Consider the following 22,044-nt stretch of genomic DNA (forward strand, 5'->3'; position numbering starts at 1 on the left):
TGCATGGAATTTTAACGCATGACTGTTCTTTAGAGGACTATGGAAATGTTATTTCTTTATCTCCATTGTGGTAGCAGATATGTGGTTGTGTAAAACAGCCAAACAGTACAACTCCATGAGCTGTACATTTCAAATACATACATTTATTGTATGCAAAGTATGTCCCAATAATGGTTTAAAAATATTATCCTATTTGAGGTTTGTACTCTGACTTTGTAAAACAAAACAAAACCCTTGTTTTTGTACCCAAGAGATACACCCTGGCACATCTGGAGGTAGAAGCTCGTGTTCTCTGCAGCTTGACCACCTCGCAGGCTCTGAAATAAGAATAATAAGCCATATATTTACAGATTCACACACAGAGAAAAAAAAGCTATGGTAAAAATGTTCATAAATAACAAAACTAGATAAAGGGCAAAATTAAAAGTTAGAAATAATAAAACTACATCTTTCAAATATTATTCTCACCTTCACCTTTTCTCTCCCCTTTTCTCCCCCTCCCTTCCTTTCTTCGAAACGTCCCCCCCATTCTTCCCTCCTTTCTCCATTCTCTGCTTTCGATCCCCATGTATTCCAGCCTGGAGGCCAACACACGTCACCGCGTCCGCCTGGGGCAGGTCAGGGAAGGGACGCGAGGCAGCGCTATCACCGGATTCCGTGAGCCGCAGCGCCCTGGGCCCCGCTGATCTTGTATCATTTCAGTGACCTTCGCTCCAGTCTTTGATGGGGCCACACTCGGGGAGTAAATTAGGATCCTCACTGAAGGGGCGGGACCCTGGGAGGCTTTTTCCTGGCCTGTTAGTTGTGGGTTTTCCTTCGGACGGCTGGAGCCCCTTTCCATCAGAACGGCCCAGAGGCGGGCGCTGCCTTCCCGGGGAGACGGAGCAGCAGGAAGCGTTTTCGGATCCTGGAATCCGTGGGCGGCCCGTGGGAGGGACTGAGGCGCATTTCCCTACTCACCGGGCTCCGAATCCACCGCGGTGCTGTTTCAAGCGAGTCAGATTCCAGATCGCGCTCCAGCCCGGACTCGGAATTCCTGCCCCGCGGGTCTGCATTTCACAGCGGCAGGTGTGAGTGACCCGCAGCTGGAGACCAGAAGCCTGAAGGCAGCTCCGCCCTCCCCAGCCCGCAGCGCCGTTATTCCGTTTCTATATCAGTAAACACATTTCATTTTCCGTAGACCAGGGCGGGGTGACGGGTGATCCCAGTCCTCGCAGTGAACTCCGGGCCGCAGACTTGAAAACGCGCGCGGGCGCCCAGCGCAGCCTCGTCCTGAGTTACACAAGCGACCGTGCTGGGACGTTTCTCTTTCTTTTCCGGACCCAGCAGTGGCGCCTAAAGTCTGCGAGGAGAAAATCACCTGTGTGCTGGTAAGTCCAGGAATCTAAGGCAAGTGCTGAGGGTGAAAGCGTCGTTGATGGGCCTGAAGAGAAGAGGCTGGAGATGGGATAGAGGGGGAGGGCTTTGGACAGAAAAGACCTGGGAGATTTGTTTGGGGAGGGCAGCCAGGCCTAGACCTGGGGAGCGACTCACCCAAAGTCCAAGATTATCAGGGCCTCCCCTACCCCAAAAAGGGAGGGATTGGCTTCCCGTCTTGTCGTGATCACCTCTAAATGCGTAGGAACAAACTTTGCATATTATTATTATTATTATTATTATTATTATCGTCATTGAAGTATTAAAAGTCTTTTGGGGGGATTAGCTGAATAAGACCCTTTGCTGGAACTGGAACAGGGAGAAAAAGTCCTCGAGAGAGGGTAGACACTGTGGAGGGAAGGAGCTTGGGACCAGTGTCAGGAGAGCTTGGTCTGTCTCCCTCTCTACCCTCACTACCCTTGTGACCTTTAGCAGTGTAAATAATCCCTCTAAGGTGGGGACAGGACCCCAGTCCCTGCTGTGCTCAATAAATTATGATGATCAAAATAAATAATCAGTGAATGTGGATGGGAAAACTGAGTAATTGTTAAAACTCTGTGATGTATGACATTTTCATCTACAGAAAAGTGCAGGCTAGGGGTCTTGGGAAATGGTTAGTAATCATAGGTAGAGTTCCGCTTAAAAAATAATGTTCGTAAGGCTGACGAAGATGGAAGGGACACAGTTCCTGATCATGGATGGTTCATTGTCTAATGGGGGTTGGTACCAGATGGTAAATGACAGTTGGGCGTGGTGGCACTCGCCTATAGTCCCAACTACTCAGGAGGCTGAGGTGGCAGGATTGCTCCAGCCCTCGGCGGAGCGGGAGCGGCGTGGCGTTTCTGGGGTGTCCGAATGTGTCGCTGCGAGCGCTCTGCGGTCGCGTCGGGGCTCAGGTGCGATGTCGGGGGTGGCGGAACTGAACGCGGCTGGTTGCCGCCACTCCTCAGCCCTGCTTTCTTGTCTCTTTTCAGTCCTCCTCGGGGTCGCGCATCACCCGCCCCCTGCACTTTCTGGTCTCTTCTTGCATTTGGTCTCCTCACCTCTCTTCCGCCTCCTCTCACTTTTCGGACAAACCAGCCCTTCTGACGTCCCTGGGTCCCCGGGCTGTTCCTGTGAATGGCATTCGAGGGCCCTTCCAGCTCTGCCGCAGAGGCAGCCACATTTCCCGGTGCTCGGAGCGACTTTCGGGTCCCTGAAGCCCTGTCCTTTCCCTAGAGTCCGCGTGTTCTCAGCTCCCGGGCGGGCCGCAGTCCCTGGAGTTGGGGCCCTCCTTTTTTCGGGACCAGGAGCTGGTGCTTCCTGTTGCTGTGAGGACTGTGGGGCTCCTGACTCTCAAGCTGAGGGGTTGGAGTCTGCAGGCTCCGGGCAGAGGATTCTTCATGCGACTTCGCCCATCCCCAGCTCATTCTCCCCTGGCCGGCCCTTCCCAGGGTTCTTTCCTCTCTGGCAACCCTCCCCGCTGCTGTGGACTCCAATGATCTAAGGACACCAGGTTCCCTCCAACCTCCTCCCTGTCCCATCTCAGGGCCCCCTGGGTCCTGTTGTCCTCCCTGCTTCCTGCTACCCCTTTCTGTCTGCAGTTCTCTGATCTATTTGTAGGATATCCTCTGCCCTCATTCCCTGCCCTGCCACCGCAGGTCCCTCTTGCCTCCCTTATGGGCCATTCCTACAAGCAGCCTTCACCCAGTGCTGCCCTATGCCTCCCCCTTCCCAACTGTCCCTGACCCTAACTTTCTGGTGCTGCCTTTTGTCCCGTGGTCTTCCCTCCATCCCACTTCCCTCCAGGCCACTTGAGGGGAGCCCTGGTGCTAATGAAAGTTGGGCCTTAGGCAGGGCACAGGGCAGCACAGATGCTTCCTCCCCTCCAGTGCAGGTGCCTGCTCTGGGCCCTGCCTCACGGTGGCCCCTTCCCCACTCCATCCTCAGCCTCACCCTCTTGAGGACCCCACCCCGCAGCACACAGGTGCGGGACCATCGCTCCCTGGTCCCTCTGCCCCTCTCCGCCTTGGGACCTTGTGTTGCTCCCACCTCTTGCCCAGCTGCCTTGGGCCCTCAGCAAGTTCTCACCTTCCCCAAACCCCACCCTCCCCACAGAACCCCTCCCTTCCTGTTCTCACTTTACCCCAAGTTCTCCCAGGGTCACCCCCACTCCATGCTCATGCCATCCTTTAGTCTTTGCCCTGCCCATCTCCTCACCCCCACCCAGACCCAACACAGGCTCTGGTCCAAGGGCTCCTTGACCTTCATCCTCTTGGTTCCTTGACCCCAGTGGGCTCTCAGTTCCTAGACTTATCCAAAATCTTCACTTACCACATAGTGGGCTGTGGTCTCCTCCTCTGGGCCTTCTCCCAGCACCACCTTCCTCCAGTGAGGGTTTTGTAACCTGAACCCTCTTTTGGAGTGTGACTGCTCCCCTTCCAGCACCACTCCCCTCTGAAGGCCCTTCCTCAGGCGTGAATCTCACCTCTGCCTTGGTTTTTTTCTCTCTGACCAGGACCCCAACCTCTTTCTAATTCTAAATTATTGTTTGGTACACTGTGACAATTTTATTTTGTTGTTTAATTGTGGTAAAATATACATATAAACTTCACTATTTTCACCATTTAAAAGTGGACAGTTCAGTGGCATTAAGTACATTCTCATTTTTGTGCATCCTGAAACTCTGTGCCCATTAAACAGTAACTCCCCATTCCTCCTTCCCCCTGGCCCCTGAAACCACTGTTCTACTTTCTGTCTCTATGAATTTGGCTATTGGGAATTGTGCTGCTATGAACATGAGTGTTCAAATATCTTTTTAATGTTCTGCTTTCATTTCTTTTGGGTAAATACCCAGTTGTAGAATTTCTGGATCATATGGTAATTCATTGTTTAGTTTTTGGAGGAATCAACACACTGATTTCCATAGCAGGTGCCCCATTTTGTCTTTCCCAATGTAGTACACAGACATTCTAGTTTCTCTACCTCTTTGCCAAACTTGCTGTTTCTCTCTCTTCTCTCTCTCTCTGTGTGTGTGTGTGTGTGTGTGTGTGTGTGTGTGTGTGTGTTTGATTATAGCCATCCTAGTTGGTGTGAAGTAGTAGCCCATTGTGGTTTTGATTTGCATTTCCCTAATAACTACTGATGTTGAGCATATTTTCATGTGTCTATTGGCCATTTGTATATCTTCTTTGGAGAATTGGCTATTCAAATTCTTTGCCTACACAGTTTTTTTGAGTCTTGTGTTTGTGTTATAGGAGTTCTTTATGTATTCTGGATATTAATCTTTTATTAGATATATGATTTGCAAATATTTTCTTCCATTCTGGTGGCTGCTTTTTCACTCTGCAGATTGTGTTTTTTAATGCTCAATTTTTTTTTATTTTGATGAGTCCAACCTACCAATTTTTTCTTTGTTGTCTGTGCTTTGGTGTTATATCCATAAATGTGTTGTCAAAACCTATGTCATGAAGATTATTCCCAATGTTTCATTCTAATAACTTTTCAGTTTTAGTTCCTGAGTATAGGTCTTTGATTTATTTGGAGTTAACTTGTATATGTGGTGTAAGTTAGGAGTCCAACTTCATTTCTTTTTGTGTGTGAACGTCCAGTGTTCCTAGCACTGTTTCTTGAAAAGATGCACTGACCCTCCCTTACTCCCACCTTGTCCACGATGAGCCTTCCTCAAAGGCAGCGGCCCTCGACTCCATCTCACCCTCACCTGTGCAGCACAGCCATGCTGGTCATGGGTCACCCTGAGCCTGGGTCCCTTCCTGTTTCCACCCTCTTCTCTGGCAAAACCTTCCTTCCACCACTGTCCTCATGCTCCTCCCTCACCACTGCAGGGCAGCCTCTCTCCTTGGCCTCCTCCCTATACCCTTAGGTGGCCTGTGGCTGCCCCGCCTTGGCACCTGGCCTACATGTTTGCCATCTCCATTCCCCCATCTTCCGTTCCTCAGTCCACTCCTCCATCCTCCTGCCCTCCCAGTTTTCCTTGTATCTAAAATCCTCATTCTTGTCCCTTTGCCTGTGTGCATTTCCTGCCTCCTCAGGAAGGTCGGGACCGCAGACCTGTGTGTTAACTTCGATGTAAAGTCGCTTCCAGGAAGAAGTTTCATCTGTGGTTTCCTCTTCCCCAGAGCCCCACAGTCTTCATTACAACCTCACAGTGCTGTCCCGGGATGGATCTGTGCAGTCAGGGTTTCTCGCTGAGGGACATCTGGATGGTCAGATCCCTTCCTGCTCTTCAACAGGCAGAAAGGCAGGGCTGGGTCCCGGGGACAGTGGGCAGAAGCGGTTCTGGGAGCTGAGACCTGGGACACAGAGACTGAGGACTTGACAGAGAACGGACAGGACCTCAGAAGGGCCCTGGCATATATCAAGGGCCAGAAAGGAGGTGAGAGTAGGCAGCGGGCAAGAGTGATGGGAGAGGCCTTTTCCAGGAGAGCTGGGGGCAGAGAGCAGGGACCTGTCTGTTCCCACTGGATCTGGCTGGGGGTAGGGGTGAGGAATGGGGGTCAGCGGAGCTCAGCCGGGAGGTGAGCCAGCACTCAGCCCACACAGAAAGGCATGGAGGAGGGCCAGCAAGGGGTCCCCTCTGGTCTGAGTTCCTCACTTGGACTGGAATGGAGAAGTCACTGCTGGGTGGGGGTAGACTTGCATTCCCTCCAGGAGATTAGGGTTTGTGAGATCAGGAAGCCAGCAGCACCAGGGGCTTTAGGCATTCCTACTCTTATGGGTAGCTCTTCCTCTCTCTCAACCTGGAGACTCAGGAATGGACAGTATCCCAGTCCTCCAGAGCTCAGACCTTTGCTATGAACATCACAAATATCTAGAAGGAAGATGCTATGCAGGCCAAGACACACTCCCGCCCTGTATGGGCAGACTTCGGGCAGAAACTACAGTGCATCTGGAATCCTGTGTGGGTGTCAGGAGAACAGGTACTTGGCCTGGGTAGGGGCTTTCCTCTCCACTATTCCACTAGAGTCACCCCTACCTCCAGCTTCATCCAGGGAAACTCTCCTTGTGCTATGGATGCATGTGTTTTCTGTTGGTGTGTTATATCCTGATTTTTCTCTCCTGTTAGAGCCACTGGAAAAAGACAGCAGGTCAAGGATTGAAGAGTCCAGTGTCATAATCTGGGGAAGGAGTGGGCCCTCTGACAGAAACCTGAACCTGGGTGGGTGTCAGGCAGGAGAGGAAGCCCCAGGGCCAAGGCTGCCCCATCTGCCTCCCAGCCTGCCCATCCCAAAGATTTCCTCTGACCCCATGTACCAGGAGCCCACGCCTGACCTTCCCCTCCTCAGCATCAGTGCAGGGATCACAGAGCGTAAAGACAGTCTCCAGGCCCATCCTCCTGCCAGCCTGGAGGAATTGGGCCCCAGGGTGAGGACAGACTTGCAGAGGGTCTGGGGTCCATGAGGACTTCTGCCAGAGTTGGAACAGTGGAGTGGACCAGCCCTGTTCCCTGCATCCCCATTAGAGGGGAGCAGGGGTTGGCCACGTGCCTCATTGTCTCTGCCCTTTCTTCTCCAGCCTCCCCTCCCCCACCATGAATGTGACCTGCAGCGAGGCCCTGGAGGGCAACATGACCCTGATATGCTGGGCTCTGGCTTCTATCTCCAGAATATCTCTCTGACCTGGTGTCAGGATGGGGCGTCTTTGAGCCAGGATGCCCAGCAGTCTGGGGGTATTCTGTCCATGGGGTGGGACCTACCAGACAGAGGTGGCCTGCAGGATTCCCCAAGGAGAGGAGCAGAGGGTCATCTGCTCCATCGGATACAGTAGGAATCACAGCACTCACCTTGTGTCCTCTAGTGAACCTGGGACCACCCTTGAGGGTTCCAACATAAGGAGGATCAGGCCAGGGAAGCAGGAACGACTGTGGCTTTGGGTGCCCGGTATGTAACAGGCCGTTTTTTCCAGGGATGGCCCTGGTGCTTCAGAGTTGATGACAAGCCATTCCATATGTTGCTGCTGTTGCTGCTTTCATCATCATTAGTATTATTATTAGTAGTATTATTCTCTGTGTCCTTTGATACAAGAAGAAGACAATATCAGGTGCAGCGGGTCCAGGTCAGAAAAGGGGACAGCTGCTAGAGATGGGAAGGTCCCTGGCTGGGCAGTAGGGTCCCCTCATACCTTCTGTACAGATAGGCATGTAGGTGACAAGGCTTCTGGAACAGGCGATGAAAGTTGGGGTATTTGGGAGGGGAATGAGAGCCACGTTGCCATCTACACCCCTGTGAGAAAGAAATTCACCCATTCAAATCCAAAGAACAGACTCAGAGACCCAGAGAACAGCGAAAGAGAGACTTTTAATGACAGTCTTGCAAGATCAGGTGTCTGGAGTGCAGGCACACCTGGGACAGTTTCAAAAAACAATTTATTCCCTAGTGTGCAAGTCCCTCCCCCAATTCCTCATTAGCTGAATACTATGGGGTTACAGTCTTCCTGGGCATCACCTATTGGTAGTTGGATTAAGATTTCAAGTATGTTCTTCAGGGTCTTTTTGCTGCATTTTGTTGCAGCCCATAATGCCTGGTGACTGTCTCAGGACTCTTTTGGCATTTGACTTATGGCTGTAGTGGCTGCACTTGGGTGACGGCAAGCTAGCCCAAACTAAATTCTTTGGTGAGGTGGGGAGGGGGGTCATTGAAGGGGCCCCGACCAATAAGCTCCTGGACACTGGGTCAAAGGGAAAGCAGGAAGGAGGGGATTGTGGCTTAGTACATTTTGCTTCTTTATCTCTTTATTTCCATGGGGCCTGCTTAAACATGTTCTAAGGAACTTATGAAAATGAGCCATCACATGTAGGTTATTTTTTACAGTTCCCTCCTCTTTTTCTTTTTACCCTTTTTGGTCTTATTTTCACTTAGATATCTGGAAGTTTTTACTTTCTTCATTATAGGAGGAGGAGTTTAGTTTGACTTTTAATAATAGTAAGTCATTCTGTTGGGACATTAGCGGCATTTGTTTATTAATAGCTACTTTGATTAACCTTTGTGTTAAGCCCTTCACACAAGGGATGACACAACATCCTGTGGCTGTTAAGACCCCAGCCTTAGGGGTCTTATGAGAGATGTAAGAACTGAAGCTACCATTCCTTTCCATTTTTCAAACCAACCTTCTAACCAGTTAGTAAAAGGGTCATTTACTCCTGTGTTTTCTGCCAGCTCATTGACTAGAGTTGTTAGTCCCTGCAGTCCCTTTATGATGGTTCCATTTGAGGCAGCATTGTTGTGAATGAAAGTGTCACATTTTCTGCCCAGCATATCGCATGTACCACGTTTCTCTGCTAATATTATCTCCAGTGCAATTCTGTTTTCCCAAGCCATTTAGCTAGTGGCCTTTAGTTATCTGGTTTCTCCCTTAAGGGCATTTGGAGTGTAATTGATGAATCTTTGCTGATTATAAGACATGTAATTAATCCAATTTACATTCTTGTTAATAGTTGACCACCAGAAAAGTGCTCACTCAAATCCAGCAGGTATTTGATTTCATGCTTTGAATTTATTAGGCTGTCTTCTAGGTACTCCTATGGAGTTTAGATAGATAGATAGATAGATAGATAGATAGATAGATAGATAGATGGATAGATAGATGAATAGATAGATAGATATACAAAGTTTTCATCCCCTGATCCAGAAGCCTTGTGTGTATGTGTGTGTGTGTATGTGTGTGTGTGTATATATATACATATATATATGTATGTGCACGTGTGTGTGTATATATATATATGTGTATATATATGGGTTAAAATGAATTGCTAAATTTCTCTGATCTCGATGACCATGTGTATTTTTAGCTATTTTGTGGAATGCCAGGGTGAACGGAATGGCCAATTGTACTAAAGCACAAGTCCCGGTCCAACTGGACAGTAACAAGTTACGGAGGGTCCCTTTCCCGATGAGTGGTTGCCTCATTCTGGGTTCCCAGTGATATTTAGGATGTGGGTGCAGGTTGAGAGTTTTCCCATGGGTTTATCGAGCTTCATCTTCTGTCTAGAGGGGCAACAGGAGTGATTTATACTCCCTATAGAGAACGAGGGGATTGCTTTAGGATCTGATCTCTGCAAAGTGGGAAAGAGCAATGACAGATTTTACAAGTCTTATTTCCCCATGCATCCTCGTCTTGGTATACAGCCAACATGCAATGCATTCCTTTGGGATTAGTATCCCATCCAAGGGGAAATGGGACCACCTGTGCCTGAGGTTGACAGCGGCGCACGCATAACAGTTACTTTTATTGAGGGCTTGTGCTGAAAATTTCACCCATTTAACCCAGGCATTTATGTCTCTATATCCTGTTTTAATTTTTAAAGTCTGCCTTAAGTCAGTTATTTTAATTGTTTTTACTCTCTTAGGGTTATTGTTTGGTGGGTTAAAGGAAGTTAATGGGACCGGGAGTTACAGTAATTCTGGGTGGGCTTGGGGTAGAGTTGGTGACTAACCTAAAATCTAACTGTTCCATGGAGATTGCTTTTTGAGATATTTATTTTTATTTTATACCTTCAAGTTTTCTGGTTTAGAGTAGCTGGGTTCTTTATGGTAATTAATATAGGATTGCATTTTAAATTTTTACAGTTAGGTGGTGTGTGGTTCCTATACAATACTTAGGTTTCCTTTCACCCCTTGTGTTAGGATTAATTCTAACCATAGCAGCCGCCAGTGTTGGAGCCTGCGTATAGCTTCCTTTTAGGTTTTCCTTAGAATTAGCTTAAAGGGTTTCTTAGGTGATCTATACATTTCCAATTTACCTTCCTTCTGTTTTTTTTTTTTTTTAACCAGTTTCTTGACCCGAGTGTAACGTGTCCGCCCCGATCAGCTGTTTGTACAGCTGTCTCACTTGACAGGGACCTTCCCAGCTTGGGTGGAGCTTGTCTTCTTTCCAAGTCTTAATTAGCACTGAGTTGCCTGGCTGGAAATGGTGAACTGTGAACTCAAGGGGTGGGGTTTGAGTTACAATTTCTTTTAACCGAAGTGGTTTCCTTTCCTGGGAGTTCACACAATTGCCACACACTTGTTTAGCAAGGGTATACATTTCTATACACCCATAATTCTTTAGTATTTCATCACACATGGCCTGGGGACCCCAATGACTTCCCTTATGCAATATAGACATTCGATTTTTTTATTATGGGTTTATTTATTATTTCCCTCCCATCAGGGAGCACTCACCTTCCATTCTTAGTATGAGTGGCTCCTATCTTGCCTAGCTTTTCCTCCTCTTTTGAAAATTGGGGTTTTAATATCACCTTAGGGATATCTGAGCTGAACAGTTTAAATTTTTCCTCCAGGGAGACTTACTTAGCAGCCTTATCTACAAGTCTGTTCCCTACAGCTTCCATAGTGTTTCCTTTCTGATGGCCATGTGCATGAACTATGGCTGTCTCTGCTGGAAGCAGGAGGCTTTCTAAAACTTGTTCCCCACGTACCAATTCTTTTGCCCTGCTATTGACTAGTCCCTGCTCTGTCCAGATTTTTTCAAAGGTGTGTACTACTTTATAGGCATATTGTGAATTAGTATATATAGTGTTTCCTTGGTCTTCTAGGAGCTTTAGGGTCTGGTTAAGAGCATATAATTTACAGGTTTGGGCTGACCAGTTATTGAGTAATTTACCTTTTTCACGTAAGGATTGTTTGTTTTTATTAATGACAGCACAACCATTGTGTCCTTTACCATTTATTTCTCAGGATGTCCCATTCACAAACAACCTCATCCCATTATGTAGCAGAGTTTCTTTAAGGTTTGCTACTAACTTGAGTTTGATACTCTATGATCTCTAAACAGTTATGGTCTGACACCTTCTTATTCTCCTCTCCTTTTCATAAGAAACCGGTTGGCGTTAGTTTAGGAACCTCCCCAGGGTCCATGGACCCCAGGAGGAACTTGGGGAGGGCAAGAGACTGACCAGCTGGCATCCCAGAGTGCCCTTGGCCCGGCCCTGCTGGGTTTGGCTTTGGGCCAACAGCTGCTGGTTTGAAGAGCTGCCAGCCTGTGGCGCCTTCCCTGATGGGCACTCTCATTAGCAAAGGCATTTCTGGCTCCGCCCTCCCTTCCTTTTTTTTTTTTTTTTTTTTTTTTTTTTTTTTGCTTCAAAGGCACCATTCCTCTCCCTGGCAGGCCTAGAGCTGCCCTGTTTGTGTTTCATGCAACCCCCACTGGTGACCCAGCAACTGCAAAATGTCTCCAGTTTGTCCCGCCCTGGGAGGGGACTTACTGCTTTTCCTCCTCCTGGGCTGCAAGGACCCTTCCCTGGCCCAGCCCTAGGCTCTGGGAAACAGAACTTTTATACATGACTCCTTGAAGCATTTTGGCAGACTTTTCCCCAGCATGAACTCTCTCTACTTCAGGGATTGCAAACTGACATCCTCTTTTGCCTGTGTTGGGTTTTTGAGTTATTTGAACTGATTATCAGTATTTAAAAGTTATGTTTTACATAAAAAGTCAGAATTTTGTCCTCTGACAAAGCAGACAATCTGGCAACGCAGTACCGGCACTGTGAGAACAGCTGAGCAGCTGCCACAGTTCCCACCCAGCCCTGCAGCCCTCCTTTTTATTGTTTGCTGACCCTGTAGTCATTTGAGTTTACAACCCTAGTGCTGATTCTCCTTATGTAGCGTCCCCAGCTCTTCTGCAGCCTTCCTGACAGCTAACTGCCCCTGGTGGCCTTACAGCCTCTCAGTAAAACAACAACAAAACCTTAATGTCATCTTATTCATTTACTCTTCCATAACTTGAATCCTTTTGACCACCTCCTGACAAACAGCCATCTAGTTTTTGCTGTAGGCAACCCATTACACCTCAAGCAGCCTGATCCTAAACTCTTCCACATCCCTTTCTCCCTTACATCCCCCAGTTCCCAGGCTCTGTCCTTCCTCAGTGGTTGCACTGCATGCACCCTTTCCTTGCAACTCCTTGTTGCTTAACCCCCCAGAAACTTCCCCCAGCCCTGCCAACCTCTCCGCATTCTCTCACTTCGTCGTGTACTCTTTTTTCCTTTTACATTATTTGTCTCCCCAGTTTTACTTTCTGTGTTTCTCTTTGATCTCTGTCTCTTTTAGTCTCTCTCACTAATTTTCCTCTTCTATTCTCTCTCTGTCATCCCCTGTTTCCTTTCTCTCTCACACTCAGTTTCTTCCTCTTTCTCTCTCTGGGCATGAGCCGAGCCATGCTGTGCCCTGGCTCCCCTCGTCTGTCTGCAAAAACAGGCAGCTCTGCGGAAATGACTCAGCAGTAACCTTTATCAACACTTTTTAGAAGCCAGTTGCCACACACAGCTGTGCCACTGGCTCTCTCTTCCTTCAGATATAGCAGCTTAACTCTCTCTCTCTCTCTCTTTCTCTCACACGCACACACACATACACATACACACAAACTTTCTGAGCTTCCCTCAGTATTTCCTTAATTGTTTTTTTATTCCATCCATTAATCTTTTGCAGTTTCTTAGTAATATTAGGTCAGCTTTTAGTTACAAAATTAACCTTTAAAAGGCCTTGCCCTACTGGGTCTTCTGGATTTAATCCTGAATATTTTTCCACTTGATCCCTGAGCCTCTGCAGAAATGCAGAGGGAGTCTCCTCTTCTTGTTGTTGGATCTCGAATGCTTTTGGGACATTTTGTGTCCTAGGAGTGGACTGTGTAATCCCTCTAATTATTAGCTCCCTAAGGTCTTGTATTTGGACCCGATCCCCGGGGTCATTATTATCCCATCCAGGATCTGCATTTGGGAATTTCTGCTTAGCTGGCAGGACTCCTTACCCAGGAGGATGCTGCTGTCTCTCCCAAATGATTCTGGCTGCCCTTCTAATTGTTCCCCTGTCTTTCCTGGTAAACAGAATATTCATGATTGAATTATCTCAGCCCAAGTATAAAAATTGGGTTCTAAAATCTGATCTAGCTGCTCTACTAAACTGAGGGGATCTTCCAAGAGTGGCCTCATTTCCTTTTTAAAATTCCTAACCTCAGTACTTGTTAAAGGCACATTTACAAACCCATTATTATTATTATTTTTATACTTTAAGCTCTGGGATACATGTGCAGAACATGTAGGTTTGTTATATAGGTATACACATGCCAGGATGGTTTGCTGCACCCATCAACTCATCATCTACATTAGGTATTTCTCCTAATGCTATCCCTCCCCTAAGCCCCCCTACCCCCAGACAGGCCCTGGTGTGTGATGTTTCCCTCCCCGTGTCCACGTGTTCTCATTGTTCAGCTCCCATTTATGAGTGAGAACGTGCGGCGTTTGGTTTTCTGTTCTTGTGGGTCTCTCAGAGAGAGACCCTGAGAACACATAGCTGAGGGTTTCCTGAGAATGATGGTTTCCAGCTTCATCCATGTCCCTGCAAAGGACATGAACTCTTCCTTTTTATGGCTGCATAGTATTCCATGGTGTATATGTGCCACATTTTCTTTATCTAGTCTATCATTGATGGGCATTTGGATTGGTTCCAAGTCTTTGCTATTGTGAACAGTGTTGCAATAAACATATGTGTGCATGTATCTTTATAGTAAAATGTTTATAATCCTTTGGGTATATACTCAGTAGTGGGATTGCTGGGTCAAATGGTATTTCTGGTTCTAGATCCTTGAGGAATTGCCACATTATCTTCCACAATGGTTGACCTAATTTACACTCCCACCAACAGTGTAAAAGCGTTTCTATTTCTCCACACCCTCTCCAGCATCTGTTGTTTCCTGCTTTTTTAATGATTGCCATTCTAACTGGAGTGACATGGTATCTCATTGGTTTTGATTTGCATTTCTCTAATGATAAATGACTATGAGCTTTTTTATACATTTGTTGACTGCATAAATGTCTTCTTTTGAGAAGTGTCTTTTCATATCCTTCGTCCACTTTTTGATGGAGTTGTTTGTTTTTTTTCATGTAAATTAAGTTTGTTGTAGATTCTGGATATTAGCCCTTTGTCAGATGGACAGATTGCAAAAATTTTCTCCCATTCTGTAGGTGGCTTGTTCACTCTGATGATAGTTTCTTTTGCTGTGCAGAAGCTCTTTAGTTTAATTAGACCCCATTTGTCAATTTTGGCTTTTGTTACCATTGCTTTTTGTGTTTTAGTCATGAAGTCTTTGCCCATGCCTATGTCCTGAATGGTATTGCCTAGGTTTTCTTCTAGGGTTTTTGTGGTTTTAGGTCTTATGTTTAAGTCTTTAATCCATCTTGAGTTGATTGTTGTATAAGGTGTATGGAGGGGGCTCCAGTTTCAGTTTTCTGCGTTTGGCTAGCCAATTTTCCCAACACCATTTATTAAATAGGGAATCCTTTCCCCATTGCTTGCTTTTGTCAGGTTTGTCCTTCTTACATTGTTCTAATTCTTTCCTTAAGTTTGGATAAGGATTTAAGGGAGCATTGGGTTTAGCTCCTTCATTATCTCTGAAATCCTTTTCCTCCACTCTTCCTTTTGCCCCCGATCTCCCTGTCCTCTACTTCGTGAGATGTATAGGGCGGAGGGCAAATGTATTAGGGGATCCCAGGGCTTTTCACTGGGTGAGAGCTCTTTACTATGCTCTTTTTATTTCTCTTCAAGGAGGAAAACGGGGGTCAATTCACTCTTCCAACAAACAGCATAACCCATCTCCTCTTGAGAAGATGGGGTTTTATCATTCACATAGAGAATTAAAGCTTGGCATACGCAGTCCTTATTTGAGCAAAACTTAGGCCAAAGGACTGAAGGTTGACGGATGGGCTTTTTAGGCCAGGTAAAACAGCAATACTTTATTATTTTTTGTTTTTCCTTCTTTCAGGCTTTCTAGTTATTTTTGAGTCAGTTTTCGGCAATTTCTATCTTTGTATGAATCTGTCCATTTTATCTAAGTGGTCTAATTTATTGACTTCAGGTTTTTCAGAGTATTCACTTCAATGCTTTTTAATTTCTAAAGGGCCACTAGTGATAATCTCTCTTTTGTTCACAATTTTGGTAATTTATCTCATTTCTCATAATCTCTGTTTTGACTGTTGGTCAAGAAAACAGACAGAGGCAACAGATGGCTCTGTGACAGATTCTCTAGTGGGAAGGCTTTGATCATACATAGCTGGCAAGCCAGACTGGTGCCAGCAACCCCAGAGGAACTGCCAGTGGATCTTGACAGGAAAGTCACTGACTCTGGACTGGGCTATGCTCAATCAGGGGTAGATGTCAGTGCTTCAAGGGCTATAAAAGAACCAGAAAAAAAGAGTTTGCACCAATTTGGACTGCTGAGTCCCATTTCTTTATGCAAGAAAACACACTTTACAGCCTCAAACAACCAACAATGTACGGGGACATGTCCTCCTCAGAAGAAAACTTTGATAGAAAATTGAAATAGTTAATTGAAGCATTGTTTGTCTAAAAACTGTGAATCTAATTGTTGGGCAATATAAAGATGAAGGACTAGCTTTTATATCTCCATGAACATGCTCACTGTCAACATGGGTGGGGCTGCAAGAGTGACTCCACTAGGTAACTCCCTCTCTTTTACCTGAAGAATCAAGATGATGCTGTTATGACTATACATACAAATCTTCTGAAGGGGAGAGGATGCTGGAATAATGACTACACTTCACCTCAAATTTCTTTTTTCATATGTGATGCAGTGGTACCAGGAATAGGGATGCAAATAAAAGTACCAGAAACAGGAATTATCTTTAAGCCAAAAACCATAACTATAATTTTACACCTTTATGTAAGAATTCCCAAGCAACTCCAAGATTGTGCTATGCCTTCGCTTCATTTGGCAAAGTCAGGATTAACACTAAATAGAGCTATATAGCCTGGTGGTCAGATGGCCCCCACTAGTTCCCTACCTACATAACCTACCCTCTATGACCAAGAGTAGACTGAGGGAAGACATGCTAGGATACTATTGCTGCCTGCAGTCTAGGCCAGCACAGCAGCCAAACCTGATGTCACCTCTAAAACTGGAAAAGATTGATATAAAGGGACAGAAGGAGGAATAGTGACTGAGGGTTAAGTGAACAAATTGAAGGGTTATGAAATGAGTAAAATTCAATATTAGCTTAACTCCTCGAACGTGCTGTGAGGAAGAGAAGATATTGTCTCTTAGATCAATAATACTGGGTGCCTAAAAGAGTGAAGCCATATGTCCCTGAGACCACTCTTGTTTTTGGAACCCGGTAAGGTTGAGTGGTGTCTGCAAACATGAGTGACTTCATTCTGGGAGACATAGTCATACAAGAGGATGATAGACTGTTCTAATTTTGAATGACTGAATGATGCTCTGTTAATATGCCAATACCTCTTTACTTTTGTAATCCTTTTCCTATAAAAGATATGTGGTCAAAGAAAAGTGAGTAATCTGAGTTATAAGAAAAACATTTAGTCTTTGTCCGTGGTTTCTCCTAAAAACCTTAGAATCTCTTGAGTGATAAGAATTAGAATATTGATGAGAGGACTCATGGCTGAGTGGACCCTGGATATCTTGAGAATGGGGGCTGGCTGCCAGAGACACATACCTGTGATGAGAGTGCTGTCTTATTCCATTTTGTATTGCTACAAAGAAATGTCTGACACTGACTAATTTATATAAACAAGTTTCATGTGGCTTGGCATTTTGATGTCTGGAAATGTTTGAGCATTTGGTGAGGGCCTGAGACTGCTCCCACTTCTGCCCTGTGGAGATCACACTGACCCAGTAGCAGGATGGGGAGGACCAAATGTAGGATGCAGTTTATGGAGACCAGACCTGCAGGGTACAGAACCTTCCAGAAGTGGGTAGCTGTGGTGGTGTCTTCTGGAGAGGAGCAGAGATACACATGCCATGTGCAGCACGAGGGGCTGCCAGAGCCCCTCACCCTGAGGTGGGTAAGGAGGGGGAGAAGGCAAAGGGGAGCTGGTATGTGCAGAGATCACATGGTAAGAGAGGAACAGAGAGTGTAAGAAGTTGCCAGGCTCTTTTTAACAACTAGCTCTCTTGGAAACTAAAAGAGTAACAATTTATTCACTCACGAGAGAGGACAGTAGCTCTTTATTCATAAAAGATTGGCCCCCATGACCCAAACAGCACCCATTAGGCCCCACGTCCAACATTGGGGGTCAGATTTTAACATGAGGTATCAGGGGGTAAATATTTATATCATTACATCCTGTCCCTAGCCAGTCAGAGCTCATGTTTTTCTCCCATTGCAAAATACAATAATTTTCCAGTTGTCCCAAATGTGCTAGGTTGTTCCAGCATCAACTCAAAATTCCAAAGTCTCATCTGAGACTCAAGGTAAATCTCTATAGCTGTGAGCCTGTGTTTTAAAAATGTTATTTACTTCTAAAATATTAATACAAGAGTGGAAGGGACATTTCTTATACATTTCCATTCCAAAAGGAATAAATGGGCCAAAAGAAATGAATGCAGTGTCCTCACAAGGCTGAAACTCATCATGGAAGATGTTAAAACTTAAAGCTCTAAAATATTCTCCTTTGACTCTATATCTTGACTCCTGAGCACACTGGTGCAAGTGGTGGGCTCACAATGCCATTTGCAGCCCCACATCCTTGGCTTTGCTGAACATAACCCATATAGCTGCTCTCATGGGTGAAAATTGAATGCCTATGGCTTTTCCAAGCTCAGCTTGCACATTACCAGTGACTCTACCATTTAGTAGTCCTGGCGGGGGTCCTGCTCCTGCAACTCCATTAGGAATTGTCCTGGATATTAAATTTCCCCTTTAAATATCAGTTCCAGTTTCAGATCATTTCTTTGCTCACACATATGTGCATAGGCTAGGACAAACAGCCAGGCCAAATATTGAAGGCTATGCTGCTTAGAAATTTCTTCTATCAGATACCCTTAATCATCACTCTCAAGTTCAAAGTTCCACAGATCCCTAGGGAGGGGCACAATGCCTCCAAGTTATTTGCCAATGCATAACAAAAGGTGACCTTTCCCTCTAGGTCCCAGTTAGGTCCCAGTAAGTTCCTCATCTCCATCTGAGACCTCATCAGCCTGGACTCTATTGTCCATATCACTGTCAGCATTTTGGTCACAACAATTTAACAAACCTCTAGGAAGTTCCAAGTTTTCCCCCATTTTCGTGTCTTCTAAACTCTCCAAACTATTCCAGCCTCTACCTGTAACCCAGTTCCAAAGACATTTTCACATTTTTAGCTACCTTTATTGCAGTACCCAACTCCTAGTACCAATTTTCTGAATTATTCATTCTCAACTATTATGAAGAAATACCTAAGACTAGACAATTTGTAAAGACAGAAGGTTTAAATTGGCTCACGGTTCTGCAGGCTGTATGAAAGTATGATTCTGGCATCTGCTCAACTTATGAGAGGGTCTCAGGAAACTTTCAATCATGCTGTAAGGTTAAGGGGAAGCAGGCATGACTTACAAGCCTGGAGTAGGAGGAAGAGAGAGCAGGGAGGTACCACACACTTTTAAACACCAGATGTTGTGAGAACTATCACAAGAACAGCACCAAAGAGATGGTTCTAAACCATTCATGAAGGATCCATCCTCATGAGCCAATCACCTCCCTGAGGTGCCACCTCCAACCTTAGAGATTACAAGTGAACATGAGATTTGGGTGGGGACACAGATCCAAACAATATCAGGGGTCATGGTGGACATGAGGGTGGGCTGGTCTCCCCTCTTCTCACATGGTACCAGGAATGTAGACACATTCAGACGCCTTGGCAGAAAGAGAAGCCAGAGGCTCTTGAAGTCACAAAGGGGAGGCATGAACAAATCTTGCATCTCAGTCCCTCACAAGGCAGTCTTAGAAAAAAAAAATAGTCATGAACAAATTTAGGTCAGTCATAGTAAATGGTGACACTGAACAGCCCACCACACCCTCAAGAATAGCAAATCAAAGACTCCAAATTCTAACTGTATCCCCTCTGCCCCAACTCCTCTTTCACTTCAGGTCCTCTAATATGTCACTTTTACAAGCCTTGAGAGACACATCAGAGCCCTGGGTACTGTCCCTGTTTGGGGTGCAACAAAAACAAAATCTATTCAGAGCGCACAGGTGATGTGACTAAAGGAGGAATTGTGGGGTGGGTGAGCTCCCCCATGGGCTCTTGTCTACACTATCCCAAGGATCTCAGGCATCACTCTCCCACCCCTACCACACTTACATGAAGCCTGAGCATGGTTGCCTCCTTTTCCATCTGTGGAAAAGAAAACAAACTGTGAGAGGCCAGGGAGGAGGCAGGGCCATGAGATCCCAGAGGAGTTTCCAGAACTGTGACTGTAGACCCAGGTCAGGATTAGGAAACCCTAGGTAAGAGGATGTGTTGAAACTGGACTAATTGTCCTAGTGAGGTCTGTCCCATGAGGGTACCTTCCCCTGACCTGTGACTGCTGGGAGTCAGGTTCCCATGACTCCAATGAAGGTGATAAATGTGTCCTTCATTTTCACAAGTTCTTTACAAAAGAGGAAGTGTTGATAGAGGCACAGAGATGGTGCCTCACAACTAGGCAGAATACAAGCCAACTCCTTTCTGGGGCTGGGAATCCACCAATGGAAGAAGAAAACTCGGAGCTCACCCCTTTCCTACCTGGGCTGGGCTCTTATTCCTCCACATCACAGCAGTGACCACAGCTCCAGTGACCACAGCACCAAGAACAACCAGGACAGTAACAATGCCCAAGATGGGGATGGTGGGCTGGGAAGACGGCTCTGGGAAAGGAGGGGAACGTGAGGGGCCCTGACCATCAGGCCTCCAACCCTGACCTTGCTGAAGGGCTCCAGAAGGACTCCTGCTTCCCGTGAGAAGAGACGTGACCCCTCATCCCCCTCCTTACCCACCTCAGGGTGAGGGGCTTGGCAGCGCCTTGTGCTGCACATGGCATGTGTATCTCTGCTCCTCTCCAGAAGACACCACCACAGCTGCCCACTTCTGGAAGGTTCTGTACCCTGCAGCTCTGGTCTCCATAAACTGCATCCTACATTTGGTCCTCCCCATCCCGCTACTGGGTCAGTGTGATCTCCACAGGGCAGAAGCCCAGGGCCCAGCACCTCAGGGTGGCCTCATGGTTGGAGATGGGGTGGTGGGTCATGTGTGTCTTTTGGGGTTCTGAGGGGAAGAGTCAGAACATTCAGGCACTTTGCATTCTCATGGGACATTCCACCTCATGGGACCATCCTGAGAATTGATGGGACACCTGAAGTGGGGAAGGGAGCAACTCAGACACCAGTCTGGACAGGCACCTGGGGAAATCTCCTATTCCTTGGAAAGTTCTAGTGTCTGAGGCCGGAACAGAGATTTCTGGTCCTGACCTGAGCAGAGGCAGAGGGACTTAAAAGAGCTGGAATCAGACCCACAAATACAGACTGAGTGTGAGGCAGAGAACAAGGCCTGAGAGGAAAATTCCTGGTGCCCAAGGCTGCTGTGGGGACAAAGGGGACAGCTGATCAGTATTCCAGGGATTGTCTTCCCCTCCTCTCCCTCAGAAACTTCATCCTTTATTGTCCCAGAGTGCAGGGCGGGCCCTCAGTCACTCTCTGGTATAGGATCTGGAAACCCAGGAGGACTCTTCCTCCTCAGGACAAGAGGGAGAGGGATGTTTTAGCGTTGGTCCCATTTTCCTCCCCTTCTTTTGGAAGGTGACTCGGGCAGATCTGCAGGAGATCAGGGAGGCGCCCCGCGGCCGCTGGTACCCGCGCACTGCAGCGTCTCCTTCCCATTCTTAAGGCCTTTGCTGAGCCGTTCGGCCCACCTTCCCTGCAGGTAGGTTTTGAGCAGCTCTGCATGTTTCTCCGCCAGAGCATCTGAGCCGCCTTGTCCGGTGCTGTCCAAGAGCGCAGTTGCTGGTTTATGAGGAGGTAACTGGCGCAGTCGTAGGTTAATTTCATCCCCGCGGAGGAGGCTCCAGTCCGGGTCCAGGTCGCAGTTGTGTATACAATGGAGGGTGTGAGACCCATTCCCAGTGACCGCGGTCAGCCCAGGCCACTGAGCCCCGCCTCCGCCTCGACCAACCCCCGGGGATTTGGGCCTGAACTGAAAATGGAATCCGGTATAGGCGCCTGGGGCTCTTGTGGGGTCGAGGACCTCCGCTGGTCTCGCAGCAGCCTCGGGTGCCTCTCCGATTGTGCTACAGCGGGTAGCACAATCTTGGTAACTACTGAATGATCATGAATCTAATTTGTAAAAGAGGTGATCTTTGGCCCCATCATATATAAATGTGTCTAAACGCATTGCAATTAGACTCACAAAGTTAAGTTTTACTTTCCCAGATTGTGTATCTGTGACTCTGGTCTGTTGTATTTTTAAATTATCTTTATTTCATAGCCCTGAGTTTGTGTGTGCGAGTCCAGGACATCTCAACACAAAGCACGATGTGTTACCGTGTGTTGCAACCAGGAGCCTGGACAGAATTTAATCACCTCAAAATTGCAAGTGCTCAATGCAGCCAAAGTGCCCTTCACCGGTGCTCATGCAATGCCTTTATTTATTTATTTATTTATTTATTATTTATTTATTTAGTTAGTTAGTTAGTTAGTTATTTTTAGACCGAGTATCACTCTGTTGCCCTGGCTGGAGTGCAGTGCCACGCTTATGACTCACTGAAGCCTCGACCTCCTGGGCTCACACAATCAATGCTCCTATTTCAGCCTACCAAGTAGCTGCCACCACAGGCTTGTGCCACCAACCCTGGCTAATATTTCTAAAAAAA

The 22,044-nt window shown here is 46.7% G+C and overlaps 1 long non-coding RNA gene across 1 annotated transcript; it reads left to right on the plus strand.

The window, feature by feature from the left end:
• Positions 1-580: 580 nt before the first annotated feature.
• LOC126947408 (uncharacterized) lies at positions 581-20,986 on the plus strand. Its single transcript, XR_007723064.1, has 3 exons — positions 581-1,070; positions 1,181-1,374; positions 20,975-20,986. It is a non-coding gene; the product is annotated as an uncharacterized LOC126947408 (long non-coding RNA).
• The last annotated feature ends 1,058 nt before the right edge of the window (positions 20,987-22,044 follow it).

Source organism: Macaca thibetana, unplaced genomic scaffold (assembly GCF_024542745.1).
Source record: "Macaca thibetana thibetana isolate TM-01 unplaced genomic scaffold, ASM2454274v1 unplaced_scaffolds241, whole genome shotgun sequence".
Taxonomy (NCBI): domain Eukaryota; kingdom Metazoa; phylum Chordata; class Mammalia; order Primates; family Cercopithecidae; genus Macaca; species Macaca thibetana.